Consider the following 16003-nt stretch of genomic DNA (forward strand, 5'->3'; position numbering starts at 1 on the left):
AAAGTTTTAGAAGAGGAGACGAATTATATATAAGTTGTATGTGAAAGTACTCATCTAAAAAAAGAGTAGGACCATCTTTCTGTTAGAAAAAAATAAATATACATAAGACAAATGAGTATTTTGTCTGTTTGTTTGAGCTAATGGTTGAGTTGGAGTATTTGTTGAATGGTCTTGTTTTTTTTCTAACCAAACACCATTTTTGATCTTCAGATTGTGTGGGTTTTGGGGGTAGAACTGAAATCTGTTGACAAGCAGAGAATATTTGGAACAGTCTTAGAGGGAATATGATAGGAAAGAGATGCATAAAATACTTGGCAAAAAGCATTGAGAATCTATTGATTTCAATCAGCATGAATTCATAATAAATCCCATCAATGATTTTTCCTGTCAACCCATAGTAGTGACATTATAAATGAGAGATTAGTTAAATGGCATTGTCATCTCATAATTTCATTTTTAATATTTATTACCACAAACAAAATGTAAGTTTTTGAGTAGAGAAGATACATCATATTATTTATTAATTTCAAATTTTCCATGATGCTTAACTTGTTATGGATACCTATCATACATAACACAGATAATTCATTGATAGTGACTTCCTTTCATAAGTATCAAACAAGATTTTTTCTTTATCCTGAATCTTATCATGTTAGTGTTGATCCAGAGGTATATGTTTAGATCTCTAGTACCAACACATAACTCCCAAGATAATTTCCAAAGGTTTGAGACAATAGTTCCCAAAAATGCTTCAGAAGAATCTTGTAGACATACACTCTTACTTAACAAAAAGGGATGTATTTAAAATAGCTACCAGATATGTAAGAAAGAGAATTATGTAGTGCTGCATAAAGAGCTTACAAATTATTTATGTAGTATTTACAGCAAAGAACAATTATAACACCCCAGAAACCACTCAAGTTACTTTAAGGATTATGCATTATGTTGTGAAATTTTGTTACATTACAGAGCATTGGTGTCTGCCTCCAGCTTTCTGTTATATGCATAGCTTATGAAACAGTTACAACTGCTCCCAAATTGTGCTAAACATATTCACATTATTTTAAGTTATATACTTTGATTATGAAATGTTCACTGAAAATAAATATGCTATTTGTAAGGTAAAAGAAAATGCTTAGTCACTCTCAGCCTCCCAAAATGCTGGGATTACAGGTGTGAACCCTGCACCTGGCCTGAAGTTTTCCTAAGCAGCATAGAACATGATTTGAGGTACGTTTATAAAGATCTATCTGGCTAATGTTTGATTAATTAGATTGCAGGAATGCACTAATTAGATAAATCAGTTTAATGATTATTGCAATACAAGTAGAAAATTATCGGACTTGGCAAGAGTGGTAGCAGTACAGGTGAAAGTTTGTGGACAGAGTTTTAACAAATTCTGTAACTCTCAGTCATCTTCCTTTGCTCATTGGTTATGGGATAAGGGAAAGGGAGAAAATTAACAATGATTATCTTGAGGGGATGACATTTCTATTTACTAAAAGAAGAAAAACTGAAAGAGGAACAGCATTAAGAAAAAAATCAAGCGTTCTGTTTAAACACGTTGAGATGTTTATTTTACAAAAAAAGTGGAAATATGAAATAGTCATTTGGATAGATGAGTTTGGAGTGCTGTGAAAAACTTGAAATCAGGGCTAGATAAATAATTTAAGAGATGTCTTGGGTTGGATTCTCAAAAGTAGACTCTGGAATGAAAATGTATCTGCAAGTATTTCATTACACAAGTGCTCCCAGAAAAAACCTGTAAGGAGTTGGGAAAGAGAATAAGGACAGGAATTGCACTGAGAACTCTGGAGGAAAAAACTTTTACTGCTATTCTGAAGAGTTGTCATTTGTTCGTGCTTAACTAATACCTCCATGTGTGCTTGCAATCCCTTTTCCTACCATTGTGTCAGGGATTTCATTCTTTATTTTATTTTCTCTTTGTTCTCTGCCTCTAAACTTTCCTTATTTGCTTCTTCTCATTGGCATTTTAAGGTGCTATACTAAGGCCATATCTAATTTCGGAATAAAAAATTTACTGAAGTAAAACTTTAAAAATATCTCTTAAACTATCCAAAATCTTCTTCCTCCTCTAGCGACTGCCCTAGTTCCTCCCTTTCACAGCCAAATTCCTTGGCAGCATTGCCTCAACTTGTGCTACCTACTTCACCTCCCCCTCACCAGGCAAATCACCATTATTTGGCCCCAATGACGTCACTCAAACTGCTGTTGTTGAGGTTGCCAATGTCATCTTTGTCCCTGAGACAAATAAATGCTTGTTAGATGTCACTCTTCTTGATCTCTGGGTACAATTTCAAATTTGTAACAATTTCTTTCTTTTACAAACCTTACTTTTACTTAGCTTCCTGGCCTTCAACATTCTAGGCTTTGTGAATTCATACTCTAATTTCCTTGTAACACACACATATCTCTCATCCCCTTTCAGTCTGATTGCAGGCATCCCTTCCTTCAGATGTTCCTTAGATGTTGCCGGTACCGAGATTCTGCTCTCTTCCCCTCTTCTTTCTTCACTCTACACTCACCAGTTGAGTTCTCTTAGTCATTGCTATGAATTTAACTGCCGTCTACTTATATTTGAATCCAAAACTGAATGCTGTAGAAGATCTCAAGATCCAGATTCATAAACCTAACTAGAGGTGATCATTTGAGTCTCACAGGTCCTTCAAAATCACTTTATTTCCTTCCAGTGCTAAGCAAGATGGAGTGAGCCCATGACAACCTGTCTCCTCCATCCATTACAACTGTAAACTTTGAGCACAATATGAACAATAACTGAGGACATAAAAAATAGACAATAACAGGAAGATTGGATGAAAAACAAAAGCAGTTGGTGAGTTTCCTGTTTATTTTTTCATTAAATTCTAGCTTTGTCATGAGAGTAATCCATTTGCTCAGCTACACCACCCCAACAAAGATAATAGTGTGGGTACCTAAATTTTAGAGATAAAATTAACCCCTCTGCGAAGAGGAACAAGAAAATCGTTCCCTGCAGATCAAATAGTGTGCTAGGAAACATCTATTTTTTCACTTTTTTTTTTTTTTTACTCTGTCATCTATAGGGCAGGCCCAGTTGCACACAAATGTACAAGAGCACTGAGGTTAAAACCCTGAAACTTATCTTTCTGACTAGACGAACTGGGAAAAGGGAACTCTATGGTACGGACAGTGTAGGGGAAATAAAAAAGAGAGAGCTAAAGAGGTTTGTTCTCTAATTCTGGGTACTTAAAAACACAAACCTTGGACTCACAGGTGCACCAAGTCTTGAGCTACACAAGCATGGAACTTATCCAAATAAGTGCAGCACAGGCTTTGAAACCTGAACTATTATATAAATCACTGACCATGTCCTAGATTAACCTCAGAGTGGTATATACATAGTGTAGACCTCCAAAGCACATCAATGGGTTTAAAACTGAACTTGACGTTAGAACCACTGCACACAGAAGGTGAAATCAAACTTGATTTCTAAATCTAACTGGGTTTATTGATAGCAAACATAGCATTCTCTGCAGAATTTTAATAAGACCTACAGTCCCACAACATGATATGAAATATCCAGAATACAATCTGAGCGAAGTAAAAAAAAAAAAAACTCACTGATTTGAAGGGAAAAGAATATAAACAGATGCCCAAACCAGAAATCTCCAAAGACTATAAAAGCAATTATCATAGCCAGGCTTTACAAGGTAAAGATGAAGATTTCTGAAATGTAATAAATAAATATATTTTCAGCAAGTTGCGGGGGGGAGAGAGACTGACTATAAAAAGTAACCAAATAGGGATTAAAGAATTAAGGAATATGACTGGCCCCTGGCAAAGATGAGTCCAGCTGAGAACAAAGCCCACTCAGGAAAGGCACTGTGTGAATGGAGACATTTCACTTCAGAGAAATCCAGGCTTTCCACCTGAAGGTATATGGGAGCAGGGAGGGGCTTCAACTTACTCTACCTTATCAGGCAGGATGTCCAGATGGTTAAGTTAAAGACAGCTTCATACATAGTGAAGACCCCACCAGTATATTCTGGGAAGATATTGATAACTTATGAATGAAAAAAAAAAAAGTGAATAAAAGGAGATTTTCCTTTTAAATACCTTAAAGGCATTCAGTGACTGAAGTACAGGAAACATAGACAATATATCAATAATAGAACTATCATCAGTAAAAAAAGGAGAAGAATAATGATCTTCTCAATATGACACACAATGCTGCATCATTTTCATGATGGTAACATAAATCATTTTTCCCTCAGTATTCATATGTTTATTCAATTTGTGCATTATAAAATTTGATATGAAGTTTAAATATTACTTAGGGGTTATGCAAATATTGTCTCATATGCTTGTCCTTCACCTCTATATAATTATAAACCATCATTTTATGGTGGGGGGGTTCCAAAAATATCTTTGAAATAACAGAGGTGAATATTCAATACAATTTGTAACTGTGTTGCATTAATATCAGTTAAAACAAGGATCTGATTAATGTGGCATGGGAACTTCAGACAATTTATTGAGCTGCTTGCTATTTACAATCTATGATGCTTTTCCTCTTCTGAGCAGATATTGATTTGATAGATGAAGCAGGGGTAATTTTTTTTTTTAGAACGGTGATGTTAATGGTCATCGAATTCTCACTGACAACAGGAGTGAACCATGTTTATTAGGGAACTCCAGTAGTTATTTAAGTTGCTTTTTTCCCCCCTATTTTTTGTTGCTCTTTCCTCTTTATCTTCCTTCTTATGATTTCAGCCTTTCAAAGATGATGGAAAATCTTTAGGAATGTAAACCAGGGTTTCAGCTTGTCTTCATTGAAGAGCAAGATTAATTATAGAAAAGGAAGGAAGATAAGAGACTTTTGTCTGGTTCTATCATTTTAAAGTCTTAGTCAATATATGCCTTTGCAATCAGTTCTCTAATGTTTGAAATTGTTTCCCTATTGAAATCATTTCTCTATTTTGCACCAGGTCACATACCAGGGTTTATGATGCCATCACGCCATCATATAAAATGAGTTAAGCTATATGTGTAATCTGGGAAAAGGCATCTCTCAGAGCAAGATAAACAAGATAGAGATGTCTACACCCCTAGTTTCTCATAGTCCCTTGATGACACACACCGGGACATATATTAAATCAAGCACAGTTTCCATTTCAGTGAAGAGACCATTGTTCCCATGAGTTTCCCATCTTATAGGGAAAAGTATAAAAAATAATAGTCATTGGAAGAATAAATAAGCTGCCAGGAAGCCTCTATGTGTGGTGTTAGCTGTTTATAGGAGAGTAATGGGAATGTCAGTTGTTCTGCTCTTAACAGATTTTCGGGTCTATAGAATGTTGCGGTCATCCCTCCTAGAAGGAGAAAGTTTCATTGCCTTGAGAATCTGAGCTTGAGTACATTCCCTCTCTCTGAGAGAACAACAGAGTCCCACCTAGCCCGGTATCTAGGCGACCCAGAGTGAGTTCTTAGGGTCATTTTCAGGCAATTTTATTCACCATTCTAACCTTTTTTTTTTTTTTGGATTAATAAAATATATAGTTAAATTTTATTTTACATTTCTTTTAATTTTTAATTTTTTTATTTCAGGATAAGAACATAGCACAGAAGAAATCCTACATATATATACATAAATATATAAAATAACATCACAATTATATAGATATAATGTAGCTATAGTATATGCTTATTACATGTATAGAATATGTTCATATTATATGCATATATGTCATGAGCACAATATATGTGTAATATAATTGTGCATTTGTACATATGCATATAATATGCCAATAAACGGTTTGCTGAAAACAAATTTTATATTGGCATTTCATTAAAGACAACATGAGTGTACATGACGTGAACTAGGGAATCAAATATCTCAAGCTTGAATACTGACTCTGCCTTTAAAGGTGTGACTTGGGCAACTTATTTTTTACTAAGCCTCAAATTAATGATAAAGTCATTATCATTATAACTTATTTGCAGACTTGAGGTCTCAAGACAGTAATTGTAAAGCACTTAGTGTAATCCCATATAGTAAAAACTAACATTCTCAAGTTACTATTTAAATAGATATTTCATGAGGTTGTTAAATTTAACACAGACTTAATTTCACTCAGCAATTTATTCAAGAAATATTTAATATAACCTATAATATTGTATGTTACCTGGAAATACAAAGATAAAAAAGCCATGTCCATAGCTTCACGGGGCTTACACTGTAGGGACAGGACCATGAGAAAGAAGGACATAAATCTATAACAAGTGAATAGAAGTATGAGATAATGATTTAAATCTGCCTGTCCTGTAGGTTTTCTTTTATTTTTAAAATTTATTTATTTAATTATTATAATATTATTTTAATTGACACATAATAATTGTACACATTTATGGGATACAGGGTAATATTTCGATACATGTGTACATTGTGTAATGATCACATCAGGATAATTAGCAAACCCATTACCTCAAATATGCATCATTTCTTTGTGTTGGGAACATTGAACATTCTCCCTTCTAGCTATTTGAAAATATACAATAAATTGTTGTTAACTGTAGGCACTCTACAATGCTATAGAACATTAGAACTTATTTCCCAGATATTTCATTTTTTGCTTTTTTTTGTTATTGTTACTATTGTTGTTTTTAATAGTGCAGATAGGTAGAATTAAAGTGAAGATAAATAGTGCTCCCTTGAACTATACAGGACTAAGTTCAAAAAGGCCTCATTCTAGGCATGAGGACCTTTAGGTGCACAGAGTCTACTTTGAAGGTCCTCACCTGGAGAAGCATATGAATGGGACAGCGAACCTGAGAGCTCACCTTTACGTAAATCATTCAGGAAAAGAGGCTATCATTTTGCCTTTCTACAATTCCCTTTCAATGAGGGTCAGATGTTCAACTGGTTTTCCTTATTAAAGGTAGAGGAGAAGGACCCTCAGAGAATCACTTGTAAAGTTTTGGGGGACTTGTAAAACGGGGAGAATAATATCTCATTTTCTGTTCGGGAGTGTGTCCAATCACTGTGTGTGATTGAGTCAGAATACAAATGTGATTACATTAATGGAGTACATAACCCAGAGGGAGAAATGATGGCTCCTCAGAGCACAATTAGAAGCATGTATTAGAAAAATTAAAATAATTTTATGTTGATAACCCCAATGAACACAACCTGCTCAACCAAGCAGTTACATTTATAATACACTAAAGCAAGTGCAAGGATAGAGATATACAGGGAGTGTTATTGGAGAACCACGGATTAGGAAAGGCCTCCTAGGAGAATTAATGTCCATCCTAAATATTAGAACATGGGTAGCTCTTGCATAATCAAATTTGGCTTCAGAAAATATTACAAATCATTTCAAGGAAAGAATGAGCTAAAGAACTGAGGCCAAAAATCAGAATGTGATAAATTATGCTGTATATTTATTATTTTTGACATATTTCTATTCACCCCAGTAATGGAAAGATAAGAAAAATTAAGTATTTTTTATATTCCTGTGAACAAAACAGAATTCTTTTTCCTCCACAAGGGATGAAACCTTTGCAGTGGTATTTTCCTTGCTGCCAAGAGAACAGTAAAACGGTAATGTTGCCCTAATATTTTTATAATAAGGGTGCTGTTGGGATTAATATCATATCTTATTGTAGTGGAGGGTTAAGAGATTTGCCAAAATGTTTTACTTACACTTCTTATAGTTAAGTTGTATAATGATTTTGGTGGCTTTGAAGGATGTGGTCTTGTATAGAGCACCAATGAAGTTACAGGAAGTAAGTAACCTTGCAAGTCATCTATTTGCTACTGACATTGAGAATAAGTTCTATATTATTTTTTATTCATTGTACATAAGTCCACTAAGCAGAGTAGGTGATGACACTTTGAAAATGTATTACTGTATTAACTGGCTCCCAATTGGTCTATGGATTTTTTCAAAAATAATTTTTGGTAACGAAAATGTGTCAAAGTCATGGTGATAAGCCTTGGTGATACAAGGTCAAACAATGTAGATACTACATTTGCAAATTACAAAAAGTTTACAATTGAAGTCCATCTGATTTATCTCAAGAAAGGAGTGGGAGAGACTTTCATCTTCCTTTGGAAACTTTCTCAGCCATCACAATTTATCACTACCCCAAAGCACATACGTTTTGATTGATGTAGTAATAACTTATGCCCTACCTCCTACTGATGGAGAGTGCAGGTAAAGGAGAAGGTCTATTTCTAACTTTTATCTTTAATAGAGAAACTATGCAATGTGCTAGTTGTTTATGAAGTACTGAGGATCCGTTCAAATTTTAAATTCCTCTGTATTTTTCCCTTGGTAGAAAGAAGTGTAATACGTGGTCTACTATCACAGTGAGTTAGCTTTGTTGAAAACAAGTGTGAATGATCCATATATATACATCAGTATTTCATATCTGTGAATATATAATTAATTAAATGAAAAAAAAGCAATGATTTTTATGGAGAAAAATCCACTTAAACAAATTGGTCTAGTTTCTTTTCCCCTCTGGAAAACTGTTATAATGACATATCTAGAGATAAATAGAGAGAGAGAGAACTAGGGTTCTTTAGATAAAATATCTCCATTCTAAGTCAAAATAAATTGAATTTGAAATAATTAATAGTGGTCTCTGTCTTTGGTAAAGTAAAATAGTACCACCACTAAAACTAACACCAGAACATTGGTAAAACACAACAGAAGAGAAATATTTTGTGTGTGAATGAGATATGAAAAAACTGTATAAATTCAGCTAAATACTCAGAGTATGAACCTACGTGATCCAAATAGCTGCCAAACTAAAGCCCAGTAAAGTTTCACTAAAATGTATGATTTCACCAAGAGATCCCTAAATTGGTGGAAATTGGAAATTGTCTATTTTCCTATCACCAAGTTGCCCTTAAAGGGAACTCTTTTCTAAAAAAAAAAAAAAAAAAGAAAGAAAGAAAGAAAAAGAAAAAGAAAATGTTTAGGATTCTGAGAAAATTCAGTTGCTTCTCTTCCAATTTTATTAGTAACATGAAAATATGTTTATACTTTTGAGAATGTGCATATTTATTTGGCCAAAAGAGACTGTGAAAGACAGATAAAATAATGTTTTCTTTGCATATTTATGAAATAAGAAGAATTCCTCAGTACATATTAGAATGTTCTTATTCCTGATGAAAACAGAATAAGCTCAGGATGTTGCAGATATTATTGGAATTCTGCATAGTCACCTCCATTAGAAAAGCAATTGGAAAATAAAGTTTATCATTCATTACTTTAAAAAGAATTTTGTCATATCCAATATTCTCTCTGTAATATGTTTTCAGAAGCACGATAGGCACTAGGTAAAATTCAAAATTTGCCCTACATTTTTCTAAAGTTTTCATGATGAAAGTACAATTTAGTGAAATACCATTTTTATATTTAAAATTATTTAAATTGAGTACAATGTTATTTTCTTGTTTTCCTCTTATATAAACTATACTCAAATTTTATTAGTAAGTACCACAAATATTTAATTTTACTAATGAACAAACCTACAAATGGGATCAGTTAATATTTGAGTTCTTGAATCACTTTTTAAAGATCTAAATTGAAAAATGAAATTGAAAAGCAATAGAAGGTGATTTAAACATTTCTATCAAGTTTGCTCTTTGAAATATGTTTACCAAGTTTACTGTATGTAAGGTATTTTAACGTAACGTAAACAGAATCTTGAAACATATCATTTATGATTTAGTGAAAGCCTTAACTAAAATGATAGATAAGGTGTTTGGGCTTAATTTTTTCGGGGAGAAGAGATCTTCTAAGTGTTGGGGAAGGTGATCATATCAGCAGTGTAGAGAGTGAATTGTTGGGGCAGGAGGAGTGGATGCAAATTAAATGTGAGAGACAACCCACAATAAGTTATCGCAATAGTCCAATGGAAAGAAAAGAACAGATGCAGAAGGATGCAAAGATAAAGGGACTAGCATCGGTAGGGCTGAAGCTGCATTGTAAGAGAGGAGGAGTGAAAGACCATGCTGGGTTCCCAGCTTGAGTTACTTGAGGTAAGATATTCTCCAGGACAATTCTTGAGCTGGTGTGTACATTGACACAGCTCTTGAGAATGCTGGTGCTCATACTCCAACAATTACAGCAGCCGTTGCAAACATTTGTTTGAAGATACAGAGACGGGCTTAAAACTGAGAGATGAAGGCAAGCTATTTTTTTTTTAAGTTATACACTTATTAAATCATAATTATATTCCAGGGAAAGCAGAGGAAATATAGAATTTAAGGTGGTGAATGGTGGGAACAAGCACGGAGACAAACAAATACTATTAGAAGCCTGTCTTGTTTTGATTTAAAAAATTAAGTAAAATCCAAGAATATGTTATACATTTTATCTGGGAAATTAGTCTCAAATAGAAGTTGACTTCACAAGCCTTCCACCAGCATGTGCCTTCATATATAATTTGCAAATCAACTTCCGAGCTCGGAAACACCATTAAAATTTTCACTGGGGGATCTTTGAAGACCGCTTTTAGTCATCTGCTCAATCACTGCTGCTGTCCTACCAGAAATTCTACGGGCAGTCACAGGGCACAGAAAAGAATCCAGCAGCACTTACCACTATCAATTGCAAACTGGGAAAATAGTCAGAAGCTTAAGTTGTTTGAGGATACTTTTTGCCAGACATAGCAAAATAACTGGAATTTTTGAGATATGTGAAATACATATACACCATTTAAGCTCCAACCTATTTTCTTGTTGTAAATGAGTTAACCTCATGCAGTTACAAATGATCTTCTGAATTACATGACACGGTGGGTGTGCATCATTTCTCAAATATTAAATGAGTTGTTTTCACATTTAGCTCTTAATCTATCGAAATTTTATATTTCTATGTGGAGTTAAGTAGGCATTTATTATCATTTCTTTCTCTACAGGTAACCTATTTTCCAGCACTATTTATTCAATGGAAAATGGGAAATCATTTACCCACTGGTCTGAAAGGCCACTTGTGTCCTGTACTAAATTCAATACGTGCAGAACTGCCATTCTAGTCCATTTATCTATTTGTCTAGCTTTGTGCCAGAAAGTACATTGTATTAATATTAATTAGTATCTATTTTTAAGATTATTGTGATATTTTGGTAGGGTGATTCACTCTAATATTTTTCTTCTTCGATGTTAGAAAAATTATGAAATAAATGTATCATGAAGAATGAAACTTGCCTGTCTTGACATTAAACTAGAATAAGGATAAGAAAATTTTTTCCCACATAATTTATATATATACAAGTTTTCACATGAGTTTAAAATGATTAAATTCAAGTACCTTAGTGGTACAAAAAGCTAAAGTTGAGAATTTGGTTCAACGTTGTCCTGGATTGATATTTCTTATAGGGCATTGTCAGAAGCAAATGTAAACATTCCAAGATGTAAGAAATTGAGTATAAATAATTTCAAGAGATAAAGAGTCAAGAAAAATTAGTGGGTCCCAGTTTAAAAATAATCACACAATACGAGAAAACAAGCCACCATGTGTGGGAGTAAACTAAAACAATAATTAGCCTTATTAAACTCATCAAGACTCCAAAAAATTTAAATTATCAAAGTTGGAATATATTCAAAAAATAACATTTTGTATTAGATATATTAAAATACATTTCAAAAATCTTAAAAATGTAAGAACACAATAAAAGATTATTAAAAACTAAGCATTTCTTTGTGTTAGGAATTTTTTAAGTATATCAATTAGAGATAAAAATATAAAAATTCAAATTAAAAGGGAGATGGATTAATTACACAAAATTTTAAAGACAGGTAAAAAGAGAGCAAATAGACAATATAGCTGAAGATATTTTCTAGAATTGATCTCAGAGATTAAAATATATGGAGAATACAAAAGAGAGATTTAGAAATTTGTAAGAAAAAGTGAGACAGTTTAGCACACAGCTTATCAAGGTTCAAATATATAAAAAAGATAATTAGAAAAAAATGTTATTTATTTAAAGGAATAATGGATGAGAATTATCCTTTCATGGAAAACAGAGAATAGAATGCACAGGTCATGTTTAAGGAATGGTTTATAGCCTCATTTGGCTTGTAGAAACAATTTACAGACTTTTATTTCTTTAACTTACTAGTTACAGAAATGTTTGTCACACTTTTATTTGGCATGAAACAGTTTGTAACACTCAAATGAAACAGACTTTTTCAGTAAGATTACAGAAAGTCCTGGTGATGACAAAAATATATAAAACTTGCAAATAGAAGACTAAGCAGGTGGACAAATTTCTTACTTAAGTTGAAATGTATGCATAGTCTATTTCTTGTCATTTTGAATCACAGTCCTGATACAAATGCTTACAGCAAAGGGATCAAGAAGTCATTGAATTTATTCCATTGGTCACTAAAAATTTCAATTTTTTTTTCCCTGAAATTTAACTTAACCTGAACCTTGTGATGACCAAAAACTTAAAAGACGTGTTGATTGTAGGAATTATATTAATTTACTCAAATATGCAATGTGTTTGTTTCAAAATAATATGTGTAAGTTGACGACCACTTCTGAATGGGATAGAGAACTTCATGAAAAAGAGTATTTTAGGGAGGAGACAGGTAAAAAGAGACTTAGCAAATAGACAATATAGCTGAAGACATTTTCCAGAATTGATCTCAGAGATTAAAATATATGGGGAATATAAAATAAAGGTTTAGAAATTTGTAAGGAATAGTGAGACAGTTTAGCACACAGCTAAATCACAAATGACTCCAATATGTACAAGTGGAGTGAAAGTGAAGAAGACCACAAGGGAGACCATAAAAGAGGATCAGTGAGGTTAGGGGAAAAAGCAAGATCTTTCAGAGTCTTGGAAGCCACGAGAGAAGAGAATTTTAAAAAAAATGGGTGTGGCTGATTTGGTAAGAAATTGAGTAAGATGAGTACAGAAATATCATTAAATATATTGGTAACTTTAACAGAAACATGTTTAATGGAGTAGCAGGAAAATAGTAAGATTGAGTTGGATCAAAGTTTGTAACTGGAAACAAAAAATTGGAGGTAGCCTATGCAGACAAAGTTTCTGACTAGTTGGCTCTTGAAGAGATCAGGGATATGACCAAATAGAGATGGTGTGAAATTGGATGCTTTGCAGTATTATTTTTTCTTGTACCTCTTTTTACATAATGGTTGCAGAAACTAGAAGATGCTGACTGATATGATTGCCATAGAAGGGAAGGAAAAAAAAAAGAATTAAGAAGGCAAAGTTTTGGAGAGAGTCAAGAAGATGGACTTCAGAGAATATGACTGGCCTTTGATAGATAGAAAGCCATTCCTATTATAATAAAAGTACTGATGGAAAAGATGGATTAATCTAGGTCAGATTGCAGGTTTCTTGAGGAAGAGATTAAGGCAGTGAACATATTAGGTGAGCTCATCAGCTGGAAGTGAGCAATTAGAAAAAGGATATGAGAGATTTGAGCAAAGGAAATATTCTAAGAAATATCCCCAGATGGCTTTGGCTACCCACCTCTTCCCTCCTTTCTCACTTGTAGTTCTCAGAATAACTGTAGAATGTGCTGGAAATGCAATAAGATAAGGAAGGACTGACTGGACAGTCCAGGCTCTGTTCTCCTCTATTCTAGTACAGGATGCCCTACAGTGCTTTAGCCTAGCAATCTCAGTAGTCCCTGCAGTAGAAAACACAGAGTGGAATGTCTTTCTGGGTCCCTCACCTGCAATACAAGGTGGAGCATGTACAAACTAGACCCCATTTCTCCTGGCAGCTTTCCTGAGCCTTGGGGGATTGGCTCACCAAGAATCCTAGACTTTTATTGTCTGTTGCTGCCTATCTTTGAGTAATACAGTTGTTTTTCTTAATTTGTGTGAGTATTTTGTCTCACTGGACTCACACAAGTGGTAGAGTACCTGATGCATGGTGAAACCTACAGTAATTGGTGCACAGTGAACCTCTTCACACTGGGGAGTTGAGCTTCCAGTACCAATCCGAGGGCTTTTTGTTTTGGGTTTTTTTCTAATCACAAATATAAGTGGAACAAATAATTTATTTAATTCTTCCTTAAAAATGGTCAACTCTGCTGGTTTAGCCATTGCCCCTGAGACTTGGAGAATTCATCTAGAGTTGGTATTTATGTGAAGAGGGAATTAACAGAGATAAATTATAATGGATCAGTATAGTATTTTCTTTGTTCAAGAGAAAAAAACAGGGGAGAGTAGATTGCTAGTAAGGAAGTTGTGAGGCTACAGATGAAGTAGACCATTTCTCATTGAGTGCTATTTAAATAAATGGTTTCCAATTTATATTACAGAAGCATTACAGCTGTTAATAAAGAATCAATGAAAACTATGAATAACAGGATTACTAGGTGAGTTTATCTGAGTTTGAAAATAAGCGTGAGCTGATAATACATTTACTCATTCATTATTGTTTTTGTGACATACTCCAGAAAGTCCAGAAGAGCAAGATCAAATAAATTTCCATAACTGGAGTTATGAAGTACTATCAAATTGGCAAAAGAAAAATTGGTAAAGTTTAAATTTAATGGCTGGTTGTAAGGCAATAACTGGAAAAAGACAGGTGATACCAGATTTAAGTAGTGGAAAGAACATGGTAGGAATTGGACAGCTGAAGATATCCATGTTAATAAAGATAATGATCTGGTTCAGTAGAAATTTAGAAGTCGGAGATATAAAACATTAGGATGCACAGTCATAGAGTGGGATTTCAGAGTGGGCTATCCTAAAAAAGGTTTAAATAGATAATTAAATCTATACTCTTAATATTACCATTTATGTGAGTGACTGCAGCTGACTACTATGGAGGTCAGTGTTCCTGAGAAGTTGAAGATAACTAGAGCAGAGTGAGAGGAATACCAAATAGACAAAGAAAAACCACATATACTGCATATTTTTTTGCAGTGATAAATTTCTCACATTATTTTTAGTGCTAACTGGGTGACAAAAGTTAAATAACTCATTTATTTTCCTAAACTTTTGATTAATTTCCTTACTGGAGGCTACCACAAAGAAAACTGACAATTTCAGAATTTGAGGTAAAGGTCAATCACATATTAAATGTCGATTCTGGGACAAGAAATTGAGTCTTGACAGAATAGATTCAAGAACCATCAACTTTGCCTCCTGCTAAAGCAGCCTGGCCATAGATCCCCCCTGCAAATAATTTTTAGCTACAGTAATTATCTAAAATAAGTAAATAGAAATAGATCCTTGCTCCAGGAAATTTTTAAAGCTGCCCTGAGATCAAGTAGGAAAGTGTGTGTGTGTGTGTGTGTGTGTGTGTGTGTGTGCGCGCGCACGCGCAAACAGGTATTAATCCTTAGGATTGACTTTGAGTATTAGGAGATACGGTGCAGGCAGTGAAATCTGAATGATTCACAGTACAAGACAATTGCTATGTCTTTTTAAAATTATTGTCTGAAGAAAGATGTCAGGGAAATGAACATTTGCTTTGAACAAATATAACATTTGCAAAATCCTTTATACAAATTTAAATTAAACAGATTCATTATTTGTTTTGTAAAATATTTATTACAGCATTCCTTTAAATGTCAAGTCTCTTCATTGAGTTTTAGTGATTGGATAACTTTTGTAGATCACAGTTATTTTGTAAATCAGGATACCAATGCATGTTAACAAAATAAACCTGAAAGAAAATACATAGAATAAAATAAAATTCCTTCAAAGAAATAAACAAAAACTTAGCAATCAGAAAAGCAGAAATATTGAGATAAGGGAATTTTATGCATTGATACAAATAATACGTAGGCTTAAGGATCTAGAAATAATGCATAGATTGTCAATAAGGTAGTTGATAGGAGAAACATAATTGATAAGAAATCATGTAGAATTACTTTTAAAAAATATGCTATAATAATATATATGATACAGTAATTTATGTTCATTTAAAACAAACTTGTAATGGTTAATTTTTGTGTCAATGACTGGGTTAAGGAATGTCTGCATAG

This window comes from Eulemur rufifrons, chromosome 15 (genome assembly GCF_041146395.1).
Source record: "Eulemur rufifrons isolate Redbay chromosome 15, OSU_ERuf_1, whole genome shotgun sequence".
NCBI classification, from domain to species: Eukaryota; Metazoa; Chordata; class Mammalia; order Primates; family Lemuridae; genus Eulemur; species Eulemur rufifrons.